Source organism: Anabas testudineus, chromosome 4 (assembly GCF_900324465.2).
Source record: "Anabas testudineus chromosome 4, fAnaTes1.2, whole genome shotgun sequence".
Classification (NCBI taxonomy): domain Eukaryota; kingdom Metazoa; phylum Chordata; class Actinopteri; order Anabantiformes; family Anabantidae; genus Anabas; species Anabas testudineus.
The window spans coordinates 2,686,785-2,699,263 of NC_046613.1; the positions used below are offsets into that span (position 1 = coordinate 2,686,785).

General features: G+C 39.2%; 1 protein-coding gene and 1 non-coding gene across 3 annotated transcripts in view; both read left to right on the plus strand.

Moving 5' to 3' along the window:
- LOC113152665 (inactive N-acetylated-alpha-linked acidic dipeptidase-like protein 2) overlaps window positions 1-12,479 on the plus strand; it is a 385,573-nt gene that overhangs the window by 158,939 nt on the left and 214,155 nt on the right. The window lies entirely within an intron of this gene.
- On the plus strand, window positions 7,234-7,397 carry LOC113152978. The gene has a single exon (XR_003297948.1). It is a non-coding gene; the product is annotated as a U1 spliceosomal RNA (small nuclear RNA).

The window sequence follows — 12,479 nt, forward strand, 5'->3', positions numbered from 1 at the left end:
GCTACTCTTATGCAGTTAGTACATGTGTGAGTGAAACACTGAAATCCTTCTCATGCAATGCCAATTAGTGGCATCCTGATTAAAGGTACCCTGCAGAGCTTCCTTGTAAACAAGCACAGTTGATGTTCACACGGGGAGCTTCAAAATGCATTATGTGCGTCATAGAATATGAATAAATGTCTTGAACATGTTTTCCTCCTCACAGCTGTTTTTTTTTTTTTCAATATTTTGTATCCTACATTTTTATACAGTATACATGTTGCCCTGCTTACTGTCTTTTCCTCACATTTTGCTGGTGCTGCAAAAAAACAGTTCACTACATCTTTGAATTAAACTACCCATCACTGGTAATCTCATTTGACGTCCGACTCACAGGCCTTTCTGGACACTATACACACCATTATTAGTGTAATTCTTTTTTATTCAGTAAGAAAGTATGCTGGAATGCATTGTGGGATCTAAATGCATTGTGATGTCAGACTATCACACAGATGTGCTGTCTGAGCTCCTTTGGATGTTTGCTCCTTAAGATGTTGTTTTCTATGCATCAAAGGCACTGGACATTTGCAAATATCAGTTAAAATATGCTCACTCTTTATTTGGAAAGACTCAAAACATCATCATTAGTGCTAAAACACAGTCTTTATTAATTAAACACAAACAGAAACACTTAAAAATGATATTGAAATGACTTGAGGGCATTTCCCTTCAATTTGACACTTAGACTCAGGGATCAACTGATTAGATTTTGGTGATAAAAGGTAAATATCACTGTGACATCCCATATGTCACATATTGTACATCTCATCTGTCCCATTTTCCAGACTGTCATATCTTTTGGGGAAGTGCTTCGAAATTGGCGTAAATATCCACTCGGACTAAAGGGTGAACTAACTAATAAATCAATGAAGTCATGATGCTATAAAATTCTAGTTATATTTCTTCCACATGTGAGCCTGTACTAGGTATCAGCACTGTCAGCAATGATACCTAGTACAGGCACGCACTGCTTTATGTACGGTATATTGCTCTGAACTCTAGCCCAGTCTAAAATAGGCTTAAAATGAGATGGGAACTGATAATGACAGAGATTTAAACACACAACATTTTATGGAGGTTGTAATTCTACACATTGGTCAGTTTATCCAAAAAACAGCCATAGTGACCTCTGTCATGTTGTAACCCTGAGCATGACCCATTGCACTGGAGCTCAGGTCATGCACTGTAACCTGTAGTGCCTACAGACCCACTAAGTCAGTAATCTGGCCTGACATCTCTGATCTGATCCGACAAAGCGTCGCTACTGGCCTCCACGCTCCAAACACATCACATCAAAACTCTCTTCAACATTCATGAATGGAAATCAGAGGTGAAATACACTGCAGAGAACATATTCTTCTTTTGCTGCATGCATGTCTATTGCATTTGGGAGTAGACTGACATAGCCCTTTACCATTATGCTCAACCGTTTGGTGGAGCACATTTTGAGTCACTGAATTATATATATTTTATTTTTTTACAAACAGTTTTACAAACTGTACTAAATACATATATAATGAACATAAACATACATATATAGTGTAAAAAATGCACTGACATATAGAGATTGAGATATTAGAGGTGTAAAGAATGAAACATGCTATTAAAAACTTTTTCCAATGCTTTTTTCATGGTGAAAATGTTAAAGGGTTAAGCTACCCAGAATCAACCAACAAAAGCATGAGTAGAACATGCTAACCCCTCATTTTAATATTAAAATGATTGATAAACTGTATTTGTTGTTGAGTGTAGCAGATTTACAATTGTCAAATGTAGCTACAGTGAGCAGTCTACATCTGTCAAAGTTTACTATGTGCATATACTTACGAACACTAACTTACGAAACAAAGATAAAAATCGCATGGCCATCATACTAATCTATTATGTGATTCTATTATGGTCACAGTTGGGTGAAGTACTTTCTGATTAATTATGGGTCCTCCCAGTGAATGTGTAAAAATTCTGTGTAGACCGCCTTCAGCGGGAGAGTCGAAACTAAGTGTTGGGCATCAAATATTTCTTTATGTATGTACATTGGAGTCAATGGGACACACTTTGTGTATCATACAGTACAACAATTCTATAATTTATGTGTCCTGTGGTGAAAGATGTGTTGTCCTAATGGCCCAACATTGCTTTACACTTATTGTGCCTCTTTGCAGACATTATCAGTTTCCAAAGTTGCAGGTGTGAACTCACTCCTTGATACCACAACACCACTTAAACTTAGAAGTTTATGTGAATTTAACCACACTATATCCCATTGCTCTTAATCCTCTCCATTTCACGCTAGAGGGAACAGTCAGCTCCAAAGAATTTTCACAGTACATTCAACAACCTGCAGAAGAACCGAGGAGAGGTGAAAAACGATTATTTTGACATTAACTTGGCAACATCATCTTGATTTCTCTTCGCTGTGAGCCAGCATTCATCTACGTCCATTTGTTTGTTTTTCTGTTCTGTTTTCTGTATTAGTGTCTAATTCCTACTCACCCTGTTTTATCCGTAATAATAATTTTTGCTATACTTTATATGCATGTTTAACCACCAAAGTTCATCAGACACTTCTCAAAAAACTAATTCAAATAGTAACAAAGTGACAGCATATAGTGGACAGCACATGAGCATGTTGTAGATATCATTTGACTATTAAATTATGTGATGCAAATTATATTTACATTTATCAGATTAATAATAATAGATGTGTAAGAAGTTAAACAAAGCTAACCAGCATTAATAGCCTCTAATTTCTTCATGTAGCTCCATCAAACATTTAAGACTTGACGTGAAAAGATACGTCAGGTTTTTTGTAAGGTGGGTCTTATTTCTATACAGTTTAAGTTTTGGTCAATTAAAATGATTGCTGAAGTTTTAGACAGGGAAATGAGCAGTCAAGTTAAATTACTGTAACCATTTAATTTGAAGTTAAAGCTGAGTAGCTGTGCATGTACACAGTTTTAGAGAGTAAGTACACACGTGGACAAAATAGTTGGTACCCTTCCATTAAAGAAAATAAAACCCACAAAGTTCACTGAAATAACTTGAAACTGACAAATGTAATAAAAAATAATATTTACTGACAATTAACTTAAAACTGGCCTGGACAAAAATGATGTGTGTATAGTAGGTCACATCTGACCTACATGTTGCTCCAGAAAGTATTTTTTTTTCTATTTGTCTTTTTACCTTTGAAGTTTATTTACAATCCACAGTTTCTGTTTCCTGTTTCATATTTCTGTGACCTTGTCCTATGAAATTGCCTAAGTTCAAGTTCATGTTTTGTCTCAGAACCTCATGACTCACCTGATTTCAAACTGGCATTATTGTTAAAATTATACCTGTTGCTTGGCCTTCTTTATCATACTCAGTTAACATAATCCATCTCCCAAGGCCATGGCTAAGGCCTGATCATGCCATATATGCATTTGACACAGGAATGCTGGTCTTGCAACCATGGTCGTATCTGCTTCCAGAAATCCAATGTGGACATTTCATCACATCAAAGAGATGATAAGAGTGTCCTTTGGGGTCTGACTTTCACCTTGCACGTTTTTTTAGCTTGACTATATCTACAAAGGCAAATCGAGGCACTGAAAATGGCAATATACATTAAACACATAGATCCAAAGGATTAAATAATTGATAAGAAATGCTCAGCTTTAGCAAACAAGGTACTCTTTGAGAGACACCATCCCCATGTTTTTCAAGGTAGCATCAACAAAGTCCCAGATAAAACTAAACACTAAATTTGCTGTCAGCATGTCAAACTTTCATCCTGTTGCATTAATGTCCCAGTTATTTTAATTTACTGCCTCCCATTACTGACAAGGGTAAAGGCTTTTAGTGCCGATTTTCCTTTTCTTTTAAAGCCTGTTTGACATTTTGAAGGAATTGATTCAGTCTAATACAGAATTCCTTTTGTCATTTACAAATTACTGCCAAGCATGTAGTAATGCCATACATTGAATACCTAATCGTCTGTCTGTCTGTTCTGTGAAGCTTTCATTTCTCTGGCACGTGTTGCATCTAACATCAGGACAAATTCCTACTGCTATAAAATGCCCTTTATCGCACCTGGCAATAAAATGTTTCTGATTCTGATTCTAAACCTGAGCCTTATTTCTAAGTTATTAAAGTATGGTTTCAGCTTATTTATTAACCAATAGAAATAGTTAGTAACTACATTCAGGGGTGTCACTGTTAAAGTGAGTGGCTGAAACTAGTTATCTCAACTTAAGGAGACAATATTATGTGTGCTCGTGATTTTAAGTTTGCATTCATTGTAAATTTATTGTAAATTAAATTGTGTAGTGTGAAAAATTGGACACAAAACTAGCTAAAAAAGCTAAAAGAAAAGAGAATATTTATCTTCTATTTAAAGTGGTTAGAAACCAATCTCAAATGATGATGATGATGAGTTTTGGTTTTGTAATTTTTTAATTTGCCCTATCAAGCTACTGTTTGGAACTTTTGGCAGTTATGCTGTCAGACACACACATAGTGCAGTTTTAAGCATTTTGGCAGTGTTTGTCACTACCATTGATTTGAAATTATTTTGACCAATTTTTCTTTTTTTTTTTTTTAATTTTTTGTGGCTCACCAATATTTGAACTAAGTGTAGTACTAAATGAATTTGTCAGTTTTAATACTTGGTTGCAATTCTGTTGTCTGGAACCTATGTACATTGCATATCTGTTCTGCCTTCAGTTTTGCCTTAAGTATGTGAAAAACAAGTTTAATTGGTAGCACTACTTCCGCCAGGCTTCACAAGTTAGGTGCTATCTTTGATAGCTAGCAGCCTATTAATGTTCCTGAGTTTTTTTTTTAGTTTAAACAGCTAATCTGTTTAAACCTAATGTTTTTGCTGTCTATCCTGTTATGAGCCAATACAGGAGCAAGGGTCACAGGAGCTTTTGACAGCCTTGGAAATGTCTTGGAGCATATAAATGAAGATTCACTATTTTTTCTTTATATTATTTTTAACGTAGTGTCTAGTAAGTCTTTTCTGGCCAAAATGATTATGCAACGACGATGTGATATTGAGTGGTAAATATTCATTCTTGACCTCAGAGGTTGTACTTTGACACAACAACCTCAACTCATCCTAACTTCAGCTTAACTCGAGCTTTTGCAAAAGCCTTCAGCTGGATTGCATCCCGTAGTGGATGAAAAATGTTTAAATGTTTCTGAGATTTAAAATTTCACAGGAAAGAACAATTTGACTTCTGGTTGTTTTCTGTGTCAGACCATTAATTATTTATATTGGCTGTGTGGTCATAATTAGATTTTGTCCTCCGTGGTTAACATAATAATGTCATCAGTACAACTACATCAAGGTTATAGTGTCAAATATTTAATTGTACCAAATTTTCATATTTTTCTATCTCTCTTTGTCTTTCAGTACCTCTAATCTTACAGCACGTTCCATTTGAGTTGACATTTAGTGCCACAAATATCATGTTTCCTGCACTCCACATTTGACATCTGAACTTTTTCGTGTGTGATCTGCTGTAGCTTGATCTCTATTTGTATTATAATATCAGATCTTCGAGCTCCCAGAAGCTGTGGAGAGGTTAAGGGTTATTAAGGGTCAACCAGTAATTTCAAGGATTCACATACTTTTTCCACTATTACTATGAGGTTGTTTTGGTTGGTCTAAATAAAGTCATGAAATGTTTTGTGTTATTATTTTATGCACACTACTCTTGTTAAAACTCTTGACTTAGATGAAGATCAGATTAGATTTCATGACAAATTTATGCAAAAAAACATGAAAATCCAGAAGACACATAGTTTTTCTCGCCACGGCAAATGCTGTACTGTAGGTCTAAGTGTTACTGTCTCACTGAGTGGGGTGTGATTTTACGTGTCCTCATGGTATTTTGCACATGAATCACACTATTTCATCTAAATTGATTTCTCCAGACACACTCTTGACTATATGAGAAAGAGTGTCTTTAAAATGCCTCTTATTGTATATTAACACACTTCAGATTTATTTCCACCTTTGTTTTAATGTCTCTTAAGTATAGGTGACATTACCAGAATACTAATACTAAAAATGGAGCTTAGGTTATTTGTAAATGTCACTGGTAAACCAGAAATTCATTTTTAAGATCAATATCTTAAGTAGAACATGGAACAGCATGCTGCACAAACAAAGTGAGATATAGTTAAGAATTTGCAAAACCCATTTAGACATAGCAAACATACAAATGTGAAATTCTGTCAAAGCTTCACCTTAGAGGGGAACCTTTCAACATGTTTACCATGGTTCTAGTTACAAAGTACATGGACAGCAAATGAACTGTAGTAAAAATTAATCTGATTTCCCTATATTAAAAAGTATTTTAGCTTCTTCTTCCATATTACATCACCAGGAGGAGGTTTTTCACTCCAAAGTATGTCATCAGGAGGAGTACACTGGGACTACTATCTCTTTAGCATAAGTAATCAAAATATGTCATTCCAAATGGGGTTGTTGGGTTTCCTATATACTGTAATTATGTATACATTCTGTATATAATTCTGTATACAGTTTTGCAAGGCCTTAACACTAGAAGTCCCACAGAGCAGCCATTTGGCTTTTCTACCTATAAAACCCACAGGGCAGCCGATGGGCTGGAAGGTTTTTAGCTAATACCCTTAACCAGGTGTGAACAATACTTCTGTTATGTAAACAAGGTGCACCACAGGTGGGGCCATGCTGAGCCACTTCAACGGAACTTGGGTTTCACTTTGCCATCTTAGGGCGAGATCAACACACATCTCTCCCCACTGGGACAACTGGGGTCTTTGCCAAGATATGGGAGGACATTGAAAATGTACTATGATTTCAAGTCGCAAGCCACTCAAAACTTGATCCCAAACTTGTCAGGCTTAGTTGCAACATACTGCAGGACACTGCAGAGAGTCTTTGATGGGAAAAGCTGTTTTTCAAGATTCAAAAAACTTTACTAATCCCAGAGGAAAATTGTTTTGCCTCATTACAGTTGTTCTCAAAACAGACAGAAAGAAAAGGAACCAAAACCAGGAAAGATCCAACACCAACATAAATACACTTAACTAATAATATCAATACAGAAAAACTCAATATATGTACAGAATATGTAAAATAGATGAATGAAATTGGGTCAATATTTATAGCCTATGTGGATTGACAGCAAGTCAATCAGTATCTTACAGCCAGGTAAGATACTTACCTGGCAGGAGAGATACCATGATCATGAAGGTGGTTCACCCAGGGCGAGGCTCAGCCATTGCACTCCGGTTGTGCTGACCCGTGCGAATTCTCCAAATGTGGGAATCTCGACTGCATAATTTGTGGTAGTGGGGGACAACGTTCGCGCTCTGCCCTGATATGGCGGCCTGATGGCTCAATGGGATGATCATTGGCCTTAGATACAGTTCAAACCCTGTCACAGGCAACAGGTGTGTCCTTGAGTGAGACACTCCACGCTAGCTCCCCGGCGCTGTATGTAGCTGCCCACCACTCCCCCTAAGGGGATGGGTCCACTCTCCCCACATTCCCCTGGCTGCTGGACTTATGCCCCTCCAAACCTCCCTGGCGTTGTTTTAACAATATTGTTTTTAGTGTCAATATCTATTCCACCTATGCACCAGCTACATGGTACGAAGAACACCAGTGACAAGAGGCACCTAGAGTAGTAGCGGTGATAATGTGACTCGAATACGCATCATCTTGTTTCAATTTCTGCAATCTGAGCTAATAGAGAGGAATTATTCTTGGAGCACTGAGCAGTGTCCACAGGTTATTTTGTAAAATAAAAAGACAGGCGCTTGCTCGTTAAGCCACTGAACTTCTCCGTGATTTGGTTTCATAAAACCTAGATCAATTAATCCTGGTCTAGTTACCGTGGTTATCCACTCTTCCCTGCTTCATTTAGCAGTTTACCCCCTCTAGTTTATTGACATAAATATTGGACGTCATCACATGAGAATCTGTACCTCTTAATCACGTATTGATCTTCGAAAGGATCATACATATCCCGGAAAACTCTCTGATGCCTGAGTGAACATTTCAATTGTCAAGAGAAACTTGTGAACCGATCCTGTACAGTTAAATACTAGACTTCATGTTTCCCACTTTATGGAATTAATTAAAACTGCCTTTGCAAAATTATTTATAATAAACTTAACAATCCCAATACACATATTCTTCAAACCACAACCATACAAACAGCAATCTTCATAAAACTAATGATATAAAAATAAGTCTGACAGTAATCACAATTACCACATGAATATTTAAAAAAAGTATTTAGTTAAAAAACAAACCAACGCAGCATGAATAAATAAATAACACTATGCGTGATTTTTTAAAGCAGAATAAATAAAATGAAGCATATATAGCAAAAATTATTATTATTTTTTTTTTATTTTTGAAGTAAGTTTTTATTTGGATGTTTTAGAGTTGGAGCCTAATGTGTATGTTTTTGGGTGGGGGGGTGATGAGGGCAGCACAGAGTCTTACGGACAGACACGCCTTCACCCACACAGGTGGAGGCGTGTCTGTGATTGTCCGTGCTGTCCTGTAAAACCCCAACCCTCCCATCCTGAATTCCCTGTGTGGGGATTCAGGGTGGGAGGATTGGGGTTCACAACCCCCCCCCCTCCTCTGAAGTAGACAGAGAAGTGGGGGGTGGGGGGTGGGGGGTGGGGTGATGAGGGCAGCACAGAGTCTTACGGACAGACACGCCTTCACCCACACAGGTGGAGGCATGTCTGTGAGTGTCCGTGCTGTCCTGTAAAACCCCAACCCTCCCATCCTGAATTCCCTGTGTGGGGATTCAGGGTGGGAGGATTGGGGTTCACAACCCCCCCCCTCCTCTGAAGTAGACAGAGGAGTGGGGGGGGGGGGGGGGGGGGGGGGTGATGAGGGCAGCACAGAGTCTTACGGACAGACACGCCTTCACCCACACAGGTGGAGGCATGTCTGTGAGTGTCCGTGCTGTCCTGTAAAACCCCAACCCTCCCATCCTGAATTCCCTGTGTGGGGATTCAGGGTGGGAGGATTGGGGTTCACAACCCCCCCCCCCTTCCTCTGAAGTAGACAGAGGAGTGGGGGGTGGTGGTGATGAGTGGGGGGGGGGGGGGGGGGTGATGAGGGCAGCACGGAGACTTACAGACAGACACACCTGTCTGTAAGTCTCTCTGCTGTCCTGTCAAACCCCAATTCTCCCGTCCTGAATTCCCTGTTTGAGGATTCAGGATGGGAGGATTAGGGTCCCCCCCTTCCTCTGAGGTAGACAGAGGAAGGGGGTGGTGGATGGATGGGGTTAGGGGATGTATGGTGGGTAGAAGGAGGAGGGTGAGGTAGACAGAGTAAAGGAGGGGGTGATGGAGGGATGGATCGGGGGCAGGGGATGTGTGGTTGGGAGACGGAGGTGGTGATGGAAAGAGGGGGTGGGGTCATTGGGGGAAGCGTAGAGAATTCGCAAAGGTCAGGTGGAGAAGTGAAGAGGATGGAGGAAGAAGCCACTGGAGAGCAGCTTCCTCCTCCATCTTCAAACTTACTGTATCCGTCACACTGCTGTTTCTTGTGCCTCCAGCTCCAGATTCCCTTCTCCTCCTTCGCTTTATTCTTCTCCATCTTCCGTTTCTCTTTCAGCTCCTTTTTCTCCTCCCTTTCTTTCTTCTTCTGGTCCTCTTTGTCTTGTTGCTCTTTCAGTTTCTTCTCCATCTTCTCTCTTTTTCTTGTCTCTGCCTCTGTCTGTGCAGCCACGTCCTCTGACTTCTTCTTAGGGTGAAGCCAGGAACGTTTCCTCTTCTCCTGCAGATTGAGGCAGTGCTGCTCCAGTTCGGTCTTTTCCTCTTCCAGGCTTCTTATCTCCTCCACCAGTTCAGTTTTCTCCTCCACCAGTTTGTTCTTCTCTTTCTCCACTTCAGTCTTTTCCTCCATCAGCTTCCTGTTCTCCTCCATCAGTCTCCTCTTCTCGTCCTCCAGCTGTTCAACAGTTGTCTCCCAGCGCTTGCGTTTCTCTGCGTGCTTCTTGCTGATCTCATCCTGCAGACTGCTGTATGTTGTCTGCCAGTTTTCGTCCTTCAAGCTGTTCTGCCACAGCTGGACTGTGGTCAGTGAGATCTTCTCAGAGAGGCCTTCTATGTCTTTGTTCAGCTGCAGGTTTTCATTATCCTTCTGGTGCAGCTCCTCTCCCAGCTCTCTTATCTTCTGCTGGAGGTCAGTGATCATGGTGGAGTTATTCTGGACCTCTGCTCTGATCTCCAGAAGCGGTTCCTGTTGTTTTAACACTTCTTGCACATGCTGCATCAGTTTTTCTAGCACCTCCTGGCGCATGAGCTCCATTGCCTCTCTCTCCTCATCTTTCTTTTCGAGAAAGCACTTGAGGAGGGAGATTTGTGACATGTTACTTTCATTGGTTTTCAGGAACTCCCTCTCCTTGGCCTCCAGCAGTGCCTTCAGCTTTTGGACTTTCAGAGTGGTGTCTTGTTGCATGAGGTTTAGCTGACTCTTTAGATAGTTGTTTTGCTGACCAACCTTTGACAAGCAGCATCTCAGACGATGCACTTCCTCGTAAGGGTTCTCAGCTGGTCCGCCATTATATGGGTTGCCCAGGGGAGCAGTGCCTGCATAGATCCCACTGATTAATGGCACCTTTGCAAGATGGGTCCCCTTTATGCAGGGTTGTCTGGATGCTGGTGCCTTTGTATACTCATGACTTTGATTGCTGGGGCCTCTGGATCCCTGTGCCTCTGTTTGCTGGGGCATCTGGATGCTGGAGCCTGTAGATGCTGGGGCCTGTGTTTGCTGGGGTCTTTCAGCCATGGCTCTAACTAGTGCTGCTGGTACTCTGGAACTAACTGCAGTTTTCTGTGGAACTCTATTTTTCAGAGTTGAAAATCCTTGCAGTGAATTCTGAAACACGATTCCTTGTGTAGAAACACAAATGAGACTTTGAAACACAAACTAGTCCTTAGCCCTAGAGCTGATCAGAGCTTTGATCCAAGTTCTAAAATGATGTCATCTGTGACATCACTTACTTTGATCATTCAGAAGCCACGCCAACAGAATCAGTTGTCACCTGCATTGTTTTTGTTTAAAAAAACATAAATTGGTACATTTTTTACACAAAAACAAACAATATCCCAGAACAGACTTTTCTTTCCTCGACTAAGAAAGTAAGTTATCTGATCCGTCCATCAACTGAGTTACTGATAAAATGATGCTGTTGATAAGTCCAGTCCTGATAGTTTGTATAGAAATCTTAAATGTTCAGGTCTTGGTAACTATTAACACTACCTGTAATTTTCAATTCAGTTTTTTATATACATACATATATATATATATATATATATATATATATATAGAGAGAGAGAGAGAGAGAGAGAGAGAGAGAGAGAGAGAGAGAAATAAATAAATGTATAGCATCAAATCACAACAAAAGTCATCTCACCAAACCTTACAAAATATAACTTTATGCTTTAACTGTATATGGAATTTAAGTTGTGTTTGTTGATTATATTTTTATTTCAAGTTCTTCATTTTGAAGTAACTTTTATTTTGAAGTCTCAGTTCACGTAACAAAGTACTGTTGGCCTGCTCTCGGCACAGAGACCTTTAAGTAACAATCATAGTGTGCATGGATATTATATGCTCCAATAAAGGATTTAAGCTTGTTGAAACTTCCAGACTGTAAAGAGTTAAAAGTGCCCTATGAACATCTGAAGACTATGCTCTCTTTTAGCATGCAGTCAACGAGGTAGTCAGTTGCAAAAGTCACAAAACAGTGGTTATATTGTTTAAACCTACTCAGATCAGTTAGTTATCATTCCTGTAGATTATAAATATTAATATAAAGATTATATTAATCTTTATATTAAATATTAATATAAAGATTATATTAATATTATAGGACATACTACTAATCCTATCCTGAGCACATGCTCTTCACTCTCTCCAATACCTGCTCTTTTTTTCTTTCAGTCTCCACATGTAACCCCCAGTCTCTTACCATCCTGAAGCTGGCCTTTGGTTGATGCCGTCTTTTCATTTTTATCTGTGTTGAAGACAGTAAAGAAAGTAGTTTTGGTCTTGAAAAACTACTACAAATACAATATACTCTATTTGTTATTTTACATCACAACAGGCAAATATTCAAACCATATATCTACTGTGGTAGTTCTGTTTTGGTTTCACACCACAAACGAGAAGCATCAGTTCACTTAGACATAAACAAGGTTTTGTTTTCAGATGGTTTGCTTTTCTCACAGAGCCCCAAAAACTAAGGAAACACACTTGACTTTGGTTTGTTTTTCTAAACAGTACTTTAGGACATGGTTTATAGTAACAGGTTTAATCAGATGATAAAACTCAATTTGCTGTAACTGACAATCAGATGTATTGATTGATACAAACTGATTGTTACACTGGGAACTGGCAGGTGAGTAGCCTAATTTAT